Below are 13856 nucleotides of genomic sequence, written 5' to 3'. Positions count from 1 at the left end.
AGAAAAGCTATCAAATATTCATTTTTAAGTAATCGTAACACCAATTTTCATTACCTAGAATGATAGCAGAGATCACCTAGGAGAGTACTGGCAATTTCACAAATAAATCCTAAGATGGATCTAAAAGTTTTGTTGATTTAACATGGAAGCAAAGACCAGGTCATCATGTCAGTTAAAGTGGCTCTTAATGTATGGTCCCTGAACCAGAAGCAGCAGCAGCCCCTGGAAACTGCTGGAAATACACATTCTCAGGTCCCAATGCAAACCTACTGAATTAGATACTCCGGGGGTGGAGGCCAGCAATAGTGCTTGAACAATCTCCCCAGGTGATTCCAATGAACAGAAAAGCTTGATAAACGCTGGGTTAAGGGATGAGAAAGGGATACAGCAGCAATAGAGAAAAGGAGGACCAGGAAGAAAAGAGTCGGGGGGAGAGAAAGAAAAGGTGAGGGCACAAGAAGGGGATGAGGGCTAGGGAAACTGAGTGGGAGGCTGAGAAAAAAGATGGGAAGGATGTAGGAGTGTGAGAGGAAGGGAGAACCACAAGTGTCCTTTGATGCATATCTAGGGCTTTCCTGGTGGCTCATTGGTAAAGAATCTGAGTGCAGGAGACTGGGGTTCTATCCCTGGGTCAGGAAGATTCCCTGGAGAATGAAACGGCTACCCACTCCAGTATTCTTGCCTGTAGAATTCCATGCACAGAGGAGCCTGGTGGGCTAAGTCCATGGAGTCACTAAGAGTCAGACACACCTGAGCGACTAACACTTTTCAGTTTCACATGAGTACTTACATGTATATGATCAACAACTGTGTTCTTGTTTAGTCACTAAACCATGTTGAACTCTTTTGTGACCCCCAAAGACTGTAGCCTGCCAAGCTCCTCTGTCCATGGGATTTCCCAGACCAGAATACTGGAGTGGGTTTTCACTTCCTCCTCCAGGGAATCTTCCTGACTCGGGAATCAAATCCACATCTCCTGCATTGGCAGGTGTATTCTTTACCATTCAGCCACCTGTGAGGTGGTATTTCGAAGTGAATAATAATTACCTCACAATATTACAAGAACTCATCTGAGAAAATTAAAGTAAAATGCATTTCTGGCATCTAATATGGGCAATCTGTATAAAATTACTAACCCCCAAACAGCTTAATATTAGCTCACAGCCCCTTCAAAATCCTAATTTTCCTCCTTTATTAACTATTATTTTCATTTATTTTCTCCAAGGCACATCTGTCTTAGGAGGCCTATTCTCCATCTAACTTGCCTCTTGGCTTACTTTAATTTTGCTTTCATTCTAAATCCTTCACTACTTCCTTGAAACCCCCTTTACTGCCTATGTTCAAACTCATCCAGCTGATTTTCAACCAATAAAAAAGTTGAAAAAGATGCCATCTGGGGAGTGGTGAGACTTAGACGGCCATGTAAAGTCCACCGTGTAACATAATCTTAGCAAAGAATCATAGATAAGATTAATGTTTGTTCACATGGAGACAGGAACACTTTTCATTTAGAGCCAGAGAGAAACAGACTCAAATTGTTTTAGTATCATTTGACTTCCTTATGGAGACCTAAGATTTCCTGGAGTTTTATTACCAGCAGAAAGTACCTGAGAGGCCAACTAATTCCAAAGATTCAGCTCTTCTTCGTTGTTTAATAAAAATCATAAAATCCACCTGGCTAGGAAATTTAAAGCTAAAAAAACAACTAATTAAACTTAATTGGGTCAGTCTGGGCAGGCTGATTACTCTGATTGGCCTCGGGAGAATCTGATCATGGATTCACCAAGAGAAACATGGCAAAGGAAAGCTTGAAATCAGGACAGGTGCTATATTTCTGTCTGACTGGAGATGTAATTTTTAGTGAGAAATACACAAAAGAGGTTAAAGAGGAAACGGGGTATTGGGGGAAGGCACAATCAACTATAAGCAAGTCATTTCAGGCCCATCCTAATTTCTCAGAGGGAAGCAGAGGGAATTATTATAATAAGGTCACAGGCTTATATTATAGGCCCTGGATTTCTTTTACCTGAATTAATCAAATACATTTTATCAGTTTTTATTTGTTGATATTTTGTTGGGGCTTTTATTTTTTTTGCAAATGCTTTCTTGCTGGCAACCCAGAAGAGGAACTAAAGAAAGCAGTGTAGAACGACCATTGATGATGGTCACATTTGTCTGAGGAAACCAGACTACTATACAGTAGAAATGTCAATTCCTAGAATTTGAGCACAATCTTATCCCACAAGCATATATGCTTATGATAATTATTTACTTGGAACCTCTTCTTTTGAATTGTAGTATTACTCTGGTTAATTAATATTGATTTTGATTACATCAAGATAAAAATGATTTTTGCACTTAGAAAACCACTTTGGAATTTCAGTCTTACCTTATAGAAGAACTCCAAGGATTAAATGTTTTATTTAAGGTTATATAGATCCATGCTTCTCAAACTGACCCGTGGAACTCCTGTGCTTAACTGATTAAAAATATGGCTTAAAAATATAAATTTCTAAGCCCTAACCCAGGCTACCAAATCAGAGTTTCTTATATTAGTTTCAGGGAAATGTTCCTTTTGTTTGTTTGTTTTCTAGTGCTTTCAGGTGGCTATGATTCACTCTAAAACCTGAGAAATGTACTTCCTGATTATGAGACAAGAAATGCCGGGCTGAGTAGCAAAGTAGTAAAGGGTGCCAGCTCCATCATACTATAAGTGGCGTAATTTACCTTAAGCAAGTCATTTTACCACCTTGTACCTTGTTCCTAAAATGAAAATATTATTATCCCAAAGTATTATGGCAAAGATTAACACATGGCAAGTGTTTAGTACATTGCCTTGGCTCTTACTGCTGTTATTAAAAGGAAGGTTACCGGGGTAAAAATGGTAGGCCAAACAAAAAAATGTCTCAATGATTCCATGAGGTGATCCTGTTTTACTCTTGCACGTTTCAGTTCCTGCACTATTCTAGACACTCTTTAAAAGCTAATTTTTATGGTTGTTGAACCTTCTTTTTTGTCTTTTACTGTTACTCCTAACACGATCAATCTCTTGAAAGAAAATAAAGCAACAGACAAGGAAACTTTCTAAGACACAGGGATAACACGAGAGATCCAGGTTTAAAGAGACGTGGCAGGGATATCCATACATGACCATAGGAGGAAATAGCTGTAGATCTTATGACCTGCAATTACCCAGCATAAAGGGTGATAGAGCCTAGAGAAAGAAACTCAGACACAAGCCACATTATTAAAAAAATTAGTTTTGTGTCTTATGAAGTATGTTTCTTATCACTCTGAGATATGTACATTTTTCATCAAAAAAATAACAAGATAATGAGATGCATACCATGGAAAAGCCACAACCAAGTTATCTGTGCTTAATCAACCATAGTTTTTATGCTGTTCCTACAGATTGATATGCATGATTTCTTTTAATTTAATTCTCAGAAAACTGTGCAAGGAAGATAGTCTTTTTCACAGGGAAGGAAAATAAGTTTAGAGAGATTAAGTAGCCTGCCTAGGGTGGCACTCTGCATTCAGCTGATGGCTGATTGTTTCTGGCCCCAAATCCTGTTCTTCATCACTTGACCTGAGCAGTAGATACACAGCAGCCTGCTGGGTGCCCAACATTACTAGCAGCTGAGGACACAGCCCCAACCTGTCCTCCGGAAGCTTTCAGTCTAGCAGGAAAGCCAGAGAATGAATACTTTCTGAGCAGCATTACAAGTGGACCATGGGAGACATAAGGAGTTCTAAGAGCATATATCATGGAAACTAGTTTTACTGCAAGGATGTGAAAAGGCCTCCTCAGGGAAGGGCCATTTAACCTGAGAAATGAAGTGTGAGTAGGGTCAATAATGGGTAGGGAAATAAAGTGTTGGTAATGGAGGGAGCAGCATGTATGAAAACACCCAAGCTACACTGAAGGAAAACCAGGAAGGCTAGAGCACTGAAAGAAAGAGCTGAAAGGAGACTAAAGAAAAAATAATGGGAAGTCTTACAGGTTATGTAAGGTTCTGGGAATTCATCCTAAAATCAAATAATAATAATACTTTAAATTAAAAATTCAATAAAGAGATTAAGTAGATGAAAGATATGTGCAGATTTTCTGATTTATAAGGCTCTCCCACATCAGTGACTGGCATAGAAGATTCTACATACTATGCCCAATGCATGTTTGAGCATCAGATCCATGGCTCTCGATACTGTACTCTTGCCAGTTAAACTGATGCACCACAAATACAATAAATACTATAAATATACTGCAATTTCTACTAAACTATAGCTCTAAGCACCACCTCTTATCTTGATTTCAAGATGTACATCATCTGTTTCTCTGTTGGCTTATTGTCTGCAGCTGTGTAATAATGACACCCCAAGCACCCATTAGAGTCAATTTTATGGGTAACTTCTGCTTACTTAGGAAGACTATCATTAATCAGCCTCTGGCAATCAAAGCCAACCACAGCCTCTGCTCTAACATATACCTGCAGTCTACCGAGTACCAGAACTATGAGGAAAGACAGAGCAATTAAAAACCAGCAAACAAAAAAACTGTATAGAGAAATGGCCCTTCTGTGTCTCATTGATAAGACACTGGCTACCTTAGTTTTTAGTTGGAGTCACTGCTGACTGTAGAATGAAATTCACTGTGTTCATCTTGACTAATATCTTAGCCTTGAATGCTCCTCACACCTTCTAAACTTTAAAAAAAAATTCATTAACTGATTAACTGAAGATTTTAGAAGGTGTGTGAGTCAATAGCTGAGCTGATTTTATTCCTCTTTTATTTTGATTTGCTACTGAACTATAAAGCAAGATTACAAAGTCCTTCCTTTTGTCTCCTTGCTGTTCTTGTTCTTATCTCATGTATACATTTGTCTCCTAAAATCCTCCCCATGGCTAACCCAGTCCTGCTTCTTCACACCTTTCCTCTCCCAAAGTTCTCATTTTCAACATTGAGTTTGGAACTAACAGTTTGCAAGGATGAACTCTGCTCCTTGGAGGCTGAAGCCACAGAATGTAAAGGAGAAATGGAAAATAAATAATGTATGTTGTAATCTGATGTTGTGATTCTCATCAGAGCCTCCAGAGCAAATACAGGAAGATCGGGGCACTACCTGGAGAAAGATTCTGCATCAGGGAGGCTTGGAAGGAAGATATTCATCCTGCTCTTCTCCATGAACTGACTGTTCAACTACTAACTCGCCACTGACTCTCCTAAAATTAAATAAAACCTTGTAGACTGGCAAGTGTTAAGTATTCTTTCAAAATTTTCCTAGTATAGATTTTTAGTGGACATACCCTAAGGTGACCCCAATGAGGCATATAATTACCTCCCTTGGAGCGGGGATGGAACCTGCTGCTGTTGCTAAATCGCTTCAGTCGTGTCCGACTCTGTGCGACCCCATAGATGGCAGCCCACCAGGCTCTGCCGTCCCTTGGGATTCTCCAGGCAAGAACACTGGAGTGGGTTGGAACCTGCTAGAGCTTCTAAATGATATATTATGGCAAAAATGAAAAGATATCAAGCCTTTGATTAAGGTGGTTTGTATAGCAAATGTGATGCAGTGTCACTCCTATGAATATTACATAAGACTCTGGCTTAGAAGACTGGAGAGAGAAATTCTCCTGGTGGCCTAAATGTAAGGCTGTCGTATTGTGAGATGGCCCATCAAGAAGCTCACGTTGTATTGAAGTGGGGGGCCTTTGGTAGCTGAGAACAGCCAACAGCAAGCAATAAAACCTCAGTTTCACAAGTGCAAGGAGATAAACTGACAGCAACCACAGAGAGCTGAGAAGCAGGACTTCCTCCAGCCAAAGCTCTGATGAACCTGCAGCTTGGCTGGTACTGAGAGAGCAGACTGTGAGATCCCAGAGGAACCATTTCTAGCCAAGCTGAGCCTGTGCTCCTTCCCGACAGACACTGTGAGATGATTAGCTGGTTTTCACACCACCCCCTCCATTTTCCTTTAATACTTGAGTAATAATGACAACCCACTCCAGTACTCTTGCCTGGAAAATCCCATGGACAGAGGAGCCTGGTAGGCTTCGGTCCATGGGGTTGTGAAGAGTCAGACACGACTGAGCGACTTCACTTTACTTTTCACTTTCATGCACTGGAGAAGGAAATGGCAACCAACTGCAGTGTTCTTGCCTGGAGAATCCCAGGGACGGCAGAGCCTGGTGGGCTGCCATCTATGGGGTTGCACCGAGTCAGACACGACTGAAGTGACTTAGCGGCAGCAATATTTCATTATCTTCTTACAACTAGTTTTCTGTTGCAAAAATTGTGATTTACAACTGATTTGGGGTTTTTCGTAGGTGATCCCCCCTTGTTCTATTGTAGTTGTTAGAATTTTCATTTTATCTTAACCAAATTGGGATTTATATGGATGGCACAATCTTAAGAAAGCACAGATACAGACGTTTCTGAAATAGCACAATAGGAGCTCTGTTGACCCTATCACTGGTGAAATAACCATAACTGGTGAATATAAGTGAAATTAAAAAAAAAAAAAAAAGTCTCTGGATATTGCCCTAAGGACATAAGCAAATGGAGAAACACTTAAAATCTATTCAGCCTAGGTAAGAACACAGAGTCTGTGTTATTTTAACCCTCTACTTTCCTCCCCCCAGCTCACCATGACTGTGACCTTAACTCCACCTCAAGCAGGTTCAACCCAGAACCCAGGGATCTCTTCCCCTGGGGTCACACCATCTCCCCTGGCAGGGCAGGCTGCCAGAGCATTTCATGCTCCAGCTCTGTGCTACAGAAGCCATATTCCAGGCAAGTGTGGCTGAGTGGTCCAATGATCCCTTCTTCCACCCAGCTCTCCTGACTTCCCCCTGCATCAGATTAAAAATACTGGTTCCTGATTGGCTCATCTCTACTGGCTTGTAGATAGGACAGAGTTTCCACATGTGAAGAGGCAAGCCAAGGCCAGAAGCTAATGCCCCACCCAGTGGCCCACTTGTGAGAAAGGAATGTCATCTCTTGATAAGTGGGTTATAGCCCTTGGCCTCAGCTCTGGAGCAGTGGTACAAAGGTTCGGTGGTAAGCAATTAAAAGAGGCCCATAGCTCCTTAAATAAGCAACCAGCTAAACCTTAGACCCAGGAGAATTTTAACAAAGAGCACCAGGGAAAGAGACAGACAATAAAGAGGATCCTTTCTGAGGTCAGAACAAACCTCAAAGGCACGCTTCAAAGACTACCCTGCAGAGAATGGACTTAAATTGGATTGGACTGTGGAGTGGTTTATGCCCCAGGACATTGTCAAAAACAATAGAACAATCAGCCAGCAATTAGAGGAGGCTGGCAGTGGGTGTGATACCATCAGAGGCAGACAGTTTAACAGATCAGGGAAACAGAGAGATCAACTAAAGCCACTGTCATCCCAGGGTACCTGTGTGTACTACAGAAGGCTACATTCTCTGACACTGCATCCTGTGAGAAAACAGATTTCACTAAAATGTCCAGCCAAAGATAAAAGGGTAAACAAACATCAGCAACCACAGAGAGCCCTGGAGGGACAAATCAGTATCCAGAGATAGAACCCACGGAGAAGACTGATGGAAATAAAAAATGGTGCAGTCACTTTGGCAAACAGTCTGATGGTTCTTCAAAAGATTCAACAGGCAGCTACCATATGACCTGGGCTTCCCGGGTGGCTCAGTGGTCAAGAATCCGCCTGCCAATGCAGGAGACACGGAAGAAACTGTTTCAGTCCCTGCGTTGGGAAGATCCCCTGGAGGAGGGCAACCGACTCCAGTATTCTTGCCTGGAGAGTTGCATGGACAGAGGAATCCAGTGGGCTACAGTCCATAGGGTCACAAAGAGTTGGACACGACTGAAGTGACTGAGCAGACTGAGAACACATGCACACACCACATGATCTAGCAATTCCATGCCCAGGTGTATACTCTGCCCCCACAAAAGAAAGCACACATCAACTGAAATAAAAGCACACAATGTGAAAGTGATGAGTTTCAGTTTTATTTGGTGACTTCCTGAGGACTATTACAGCTCAGGACACAGTCAAGGACTGCAGTCCTTGGGTCAAGGACCCAATTCTTATAGAAGTGGGTTCAGTTCAGTTCAGTCGCTCAGTCTTGTCCAATTCTTTGCAACCCCATGGACTGCAGCACGCCAGGCTTCCCTGCCCATCACCAATTCCTGGAGCTGATGCAAACTCATGTCCATTGAGTCAGTGATGCCATCCAACCATCTCATTCTCTGTTGTCCCCTTCTCCTCCTGCCTTCAAATCATTCCCAGCATCAGAGTCTTTTCAAATGAGTCAATTCTCCACATCAGGTGGCCAAAGTATCGGAGTTTCAGCTTCAGCATCAGTCCTTCCAATGAATATTCAGGACTGGTTTCCTCTAGGATGGACTGGTTGTGAACAACATTTCTTGTTGCCACAAGTATGGGTAGGCCATTCGAGATGGCTGTTGTCTGGCTCTCTGTATATCCCATGTTTGACCAACTCTGATTCACTCATAGGACCATCTAATCCCCTTAATTATGGACCTTAATTAGTAACTGCACATAAGCTGTCCCCTGCCCCAGCTGCTGGTTTCTCTGATAACTGATAAGCCACCTTGACATCAACTCCCCTTATAAATGGTTGCCTTCTCCCCCAAGTAGTGAAAATTACTGCCATGTTCTTCCTGACCTCTGCCATCCATGGGGGGATGTCAGTCCAGAACCTTTGGTTCAGACATGTAAACTCCCCTGTCCAATAAATTGTTGATTTCTCTGCTGCTGTGTTTAAGGTCTTTGTTCAGTCTTAAGACTGGAAAACTATCAGGCTTGCAGGCCTTTGGGGTGCAGCCTAATTGAACATGTTGTTGTTGTTTATTCAGTAAGTCATATCCAACTCTTTGCAACTCCATGGACTGTAGACTTCCAGGTTCCTCTGTCCATGGAATTTCCCAGGCAAGAATACTAGAGCAGGTTTCCATTTCCTTTTCCAGAGGATCTTCCTGACTCAGACATAGAACCCACATCTCCTATATTGCAGGCAGATTCTTTACCACTGTGCCAACTGGGAAGCCCTAACAGAACATGCCTCCACACAAAAACATACACAAATGAACATAGCATTATTCATAATAACCAAAAAAGGTATCAGATCAGATCAGATCAGTCACTCAGTCATGTCCGACTCTTTGCCACTCCATGAATCGCAGCACACCAGGCCTCACTGTCCATCACCAACTCCCAGAGTTCACTCAGACTTATGTCCATCGAGTCAGTGATGCCATCCAGCCACCTCATCCTGTTGTCCCCTTATCCTCTTGCCCCCAATCCCTCCCAGCATCAGAGTCTTCTTCAAAGAGTCAACTCTTTGCACGAGGTGGCCAAAGTACTGGAGTTTCAGCTTTAGCATCATTCCTTCCAAAGAAATCCCAGGGCTGATCTCATTCAGAATGGACTGGTTGGATCTCCTAGCAGTCCAAGGGACTCTCATGAGTCTTCTCCAACACCACAGTTCAAAAGCATCAATTCTTCGGCGCTCAGCCTTCTTCACAGTCCAACCCTCACATCCATACATGACCACTGCAAAAACCATAGCCTTGACTAGACGGACCTTTGTTGGCAAAGTAATGTCTCTGCTTTTGAATATGCTATCTAGGTTGGTCATAACCTTCCTTCCAAGGAGTAAGCGTCTTTTAATTTCATGGCTGCAGTCACCATCTGCAGTGATTCTGGAGCCCAAAAAAATAAAGTCTGCCACTGTTTCCCCATCTATTTCCCATGAAGTGATGGGACCCAAATATCCAACACTGGTAAATTTACAAATGAAATGAGGTCCATATATCCATATAATGGAAATATTATTTGGCAATAAGAATGATGAAATACTGATACCTGCTATAATACGAATAAACCTTGAAAACATTATGCTAATGAAATAAGCTACTCATGAAGACCACAATTTGTCCATAGAGAGAGAGGGTGAGTGGTTGCCTAAAGCTGAGGCTGTTGGTAAGAAATGGAAAGGGACTGCTAAAAGTTATGACATTTATTTTTGAGGTTATTAACAGTTTCTCATGTTGATTGTGGTGATGGTTACACAACTGTGAATTTTCTAAGTGAAATTGAACTGTACATTTTAAATGGGTGAATTGTATGGTAGGTAATTTATATTTCAACACAGCAGTTTTTTAAAAACTAGCAATTCAACTAGTTACCTTCCTTGATGAACTAACATACATACACTATTAGGATTTTACCTAAAATTTTGTGCTTTTTCCCAAAATTTTTAGAGTATTCCTATAGTTATGTGGCGGAGAGAGGGGACATTTTTAAACTACTTTGCAGGCTCTTTTTTCCAGTAGTAAAGTACGTGTTGCTGTAGATGAACACATGGCCAGGAATTGAAAGGTTCAGTATTGCTCTGGGATGTGAGGTTTGCCTCTAAAGACCTGAGGCTTAGTAAATAAGATCCATAGTTTTCCTTCCATCCCCACATCAGTGATTGGCCTAATTCATTATTAGTTATGTATTCAGGTATACAACGTGCTTCGATGCTGTGCTTTGAGTTTAGGGGAGTCAGCTCTTAAAATTAGGCTTATTTACCACTCAACGATATTAAACCCATAGTTTTTGTCACCACACCACATCTGTGCTTTTTAAAAAAGCTATTTATATTTAAGAAAAGAGATTAGAATATATCTTATGATACCGAAACATAACCCTTTATTAAAGCAAATAAATATAAGCAATATTGGTCAATGAAACGTAATTCTTTTAGAGAAAGATTTCTTTCAGAAATAAAAACCTAGGATGTATTTCTTAGCAATTCCTTTAAAGGGGTTGGGAGTGGGGAAGACCTCAGACATTTCTCTTTTAACACACATCTCAGTATGTGCTTAAAAACCTCACCAGAAGTTTATTCTCAGCCATCCCCAGTTTTTGAGTGTCCAAGGCTCTCTTAACTTCTCTGTCACAGCCACAGACTGTAAATCAGTGTCCACATTAATTAAGGAAAACATTGGTTTACCTTTTCTACTTGAGGGTAGAACTTCTGTATTTCTTCCGTGCACTTAGCAGAAAGGATAAACTTCCGCACATTTCCTTATACACCTTTCACATGATGATGGTCATTCAGAAAGTCCATTTTCAAAGGGAGCAGTACAGTCATTGGTCATTTCTTTCCATGAATCTTTTTAACTCCTCCCTCCCAGCAGTCATTTGTCATTTGGTGCCAGATGTCACTTAATTGATGTGTATCTGTTTACATTTTGAAAACAATCTAAGGTAGGCCCCATCAAAAAAAACTAAATTGTAGAAACTATCCTAAGGCACTGAGGTTCCTTAAATGATCACAATAATTTGAAAACAACTTAAACTAGACTTTTAAATAGAAATAGTGCTTGTCAAGCAGGGCAAAATGCTGAACCGTATTGGGCATCAGTAAGAAGCATGTATCTAGCCAACCACATCCAATCCAGCAATCAGACCCTCTCCTAGCTTGTGGCAGCCGCAATAAATTGATGGCAATGATGGATCATTAAATTCTGGTAATTAGTGGGATATTATTCCTTCTATCAAATTTAAAGTATAATTGATTAATCCCTTAACTTCAAGATATGTCACATCAATTTATTTGGCTTGTCTCAATAACAATCTTTCCATGCTCTTAATAGTTATTCCAAAATTATAGGTCAAACAATCAATACAAATTTACAAGTGACAAAAAGATGTGAGTTATTATGCTGGACTTTATGAGAAATACATTAGATAAAATCTCTTTTGTTTCTAAGTCACTTAAATTTTAGATGGACAATTGGGAACTGCTAGGGAGGGGGAAATTTCCCCTCTACCCATATTGTGTTCTTGTGGCCAAACTAACCATGAAATTGACAAAAAAAAACAGGTTAATAGAAGAAAAAGAACCAGATTTTAATTCAGGCATGTGGAGGTCTCAAAGAAATGAAACCTAAGAAGTGGCTAAAGCAGGCAGCTTTTATACTTTTTGACAAAAAAAAAAAAAAAAACCAACCATTTAACATATAAGCAATTGACAGGAGGGTGCTGAATTAACAAAGAATCCAAACAGAACTGGGGCTTGTGTAGTAAATTAAGGAGGTAATAATATTTGTTTATACAGGCTTCTGGGCCTAAATTCCCTATCTCTGGCATTAAGGGTGCCCTTGTGCTTCCACATGCAGGGAACGTATCTTCCATATGAGAGATTTATTTCCTGTTTTCAGGGAGCAGGAAGGAAGGGTCAGAGTGTCCCTCTTGTGTTGACTGTTTTTTAAGTAACTTTAATTCAAAATAATCAATATGCCATTGTGGCATATTTGGGGGTGGGCTGCCTTGAGACCCAACAGAATTAAATAAATTTTTTTTTTTTACATAAAAGAGAAAGAGAGAAAATGGGATGTAATAAGTATGCCAATGAGTGGTTTGAATCTCTTTAAAGCAATGACCACCATATTGGTCTTCAGATTATTATGCATCAGGTTTATTGCTCATAGTGTTCACATTGGTTGACCAAAACTTCTCGTACTTGGTGGTATAAATAAGAATATTTTCACTTTCTTCAAAAATGAAAACTACAAAACAGCCTTATTTCTAGTGGCAAAGGTATTTTTGTTTTGACTTGGCATTAAAAAATATTCACCTTCAGATTATTGCTGAAAATATTGCTTAAAGCATTCTGATAATCAATTATTACTTTCCATACTAGGCTTTCATATTTATTAGTGAATATTCTAACAACTATGGTATAAACATACATTTTGGAAAAATGTAATCTACCAAACCAACTAAACTACAAATTGCAGAGTTGCCTATGTTGTAGTGAAAAGGAATAAAGGGGAATGAGTTTTTCTCTTTCCCTTTCCTGAAAACAAAGAAGATAAAGAGAATAGTGAGTAGACCTGAACATTCCTAGTTTTTTACTTTAATTGCTCCTAACTCTAAATGTCTGTAACTAAATTTGCTTTTCTGCCCCCTAACTCTTCAAGAGCTACAATTCACTTTTTTCTTTTCCCTTTGACTCTATGCTAAATACATCCCCTATCTAGTTTTACCCTTACAACACCATTCCCATTGTATGAGAAAGCAGACCTCAGAGCCACCGAACTGCCAGACTCAATTACTGGGTTACTGACACCAGTTCATGACTGTCTGAAACAATGCAAGAGGAAGAAATCAAGATCCTATCACCTTTGTTCCTCATCACCAACTTCTGACTGAGAGCCTTTCCTTATACAAGACCCTAGACTCCTCATGGAGGGGGTCACAGTTCTAGAGGTATGAGCCTGTGTTCCCCTCTCCTTCAGCTGAGAATTAAAGCCACCTTTTTATTTCCTCCAAACTTTGTCTATGTATTTTTTAAATTTGGCTTTGGTAGGCAAAGAAGGCCAAGATTTTGGCCAGCAACACCTACACTTCACACAGCAGGAAAGAAAAACATTGATAGCTTGGAAGAATTTTGAAATATATAGATTAGGCAAGCCATTGAGTGTGCATTCATGGCTCAGTTATTTTAATTTTCATTGCTCTTTTTTTTTAAAAAGGAAACATTTCACACCAGATTATTTAATTAATGATGGATGTGTGACCCTGTGTACATTTCAATCCACTCTAATTGCTGGCTACACCAATAATTTATATCAAGGAAACTGCGTATATACAGGAGAGAGAAGCAGTGACCTGGAGCACCATTATCAGCCTCATCTCTAGTAGGTGTCATATCATAATTCCTTCTTCCATTTCCTTTTAAATTTGATTAAACAAGAGCAAATATGTTACTGCTGTGCAAGAATGACACATTCATTAATCACAATACAATTTACAACTATGAGCTACATTTGTTTTTTATACTAAAATAA

The 13856-nt window shown here is 40.2% G+C and overlaps 1 long non-coding RNA gene across 2 annotated transcripts; it reads left to right on the top strand.

The window, feature by feature from the left end:
* Positions 1-377: 377 nt before the first annotated feature.
* LOC129646719 (uncharacterized) lies at positions 378-5252 on the top strand. 2 transcript variants are annotated; one of them, XR_008712134.1, is made up of 2 exons: positions 378-445; positions 5084-5252. It is a non-coding gene; the product is annotated as an uncharacterized LOC129646719 (long non-coding RNA). The 2 variants fall into 2 exon arrangements; XR_008712135.1 differs by lacking the exon at positions 378-445 and adding an exon at positions 3848-4748.
* The last annotated feature ends 8604 nt before the right edge of the window (positions 5253-13856 follow it).

Source organism: Bubalus kerabau, chromosome 3, assembly GCF_029407905.1.
Source record: "Bubalus kerabau isolate K-KA32 ecotype Philippines breed swamp buffalo chromosome 3, PCC_UOA_SB_1v2, whole genome shotgun sequence".
NCBI classification, from domain to species: domain Eukaryota; kingdom Metazoa; phylum Chordata; class Mammalia; order Artiodactyla; family Bovidae; genus Bubalus; species Bubalus kerabau.
The sequence above is the reverse complement of the archived record's forward strand: the minus strand, read 5'-3'. Positions and strand labels throughout refer to the sequence as shown.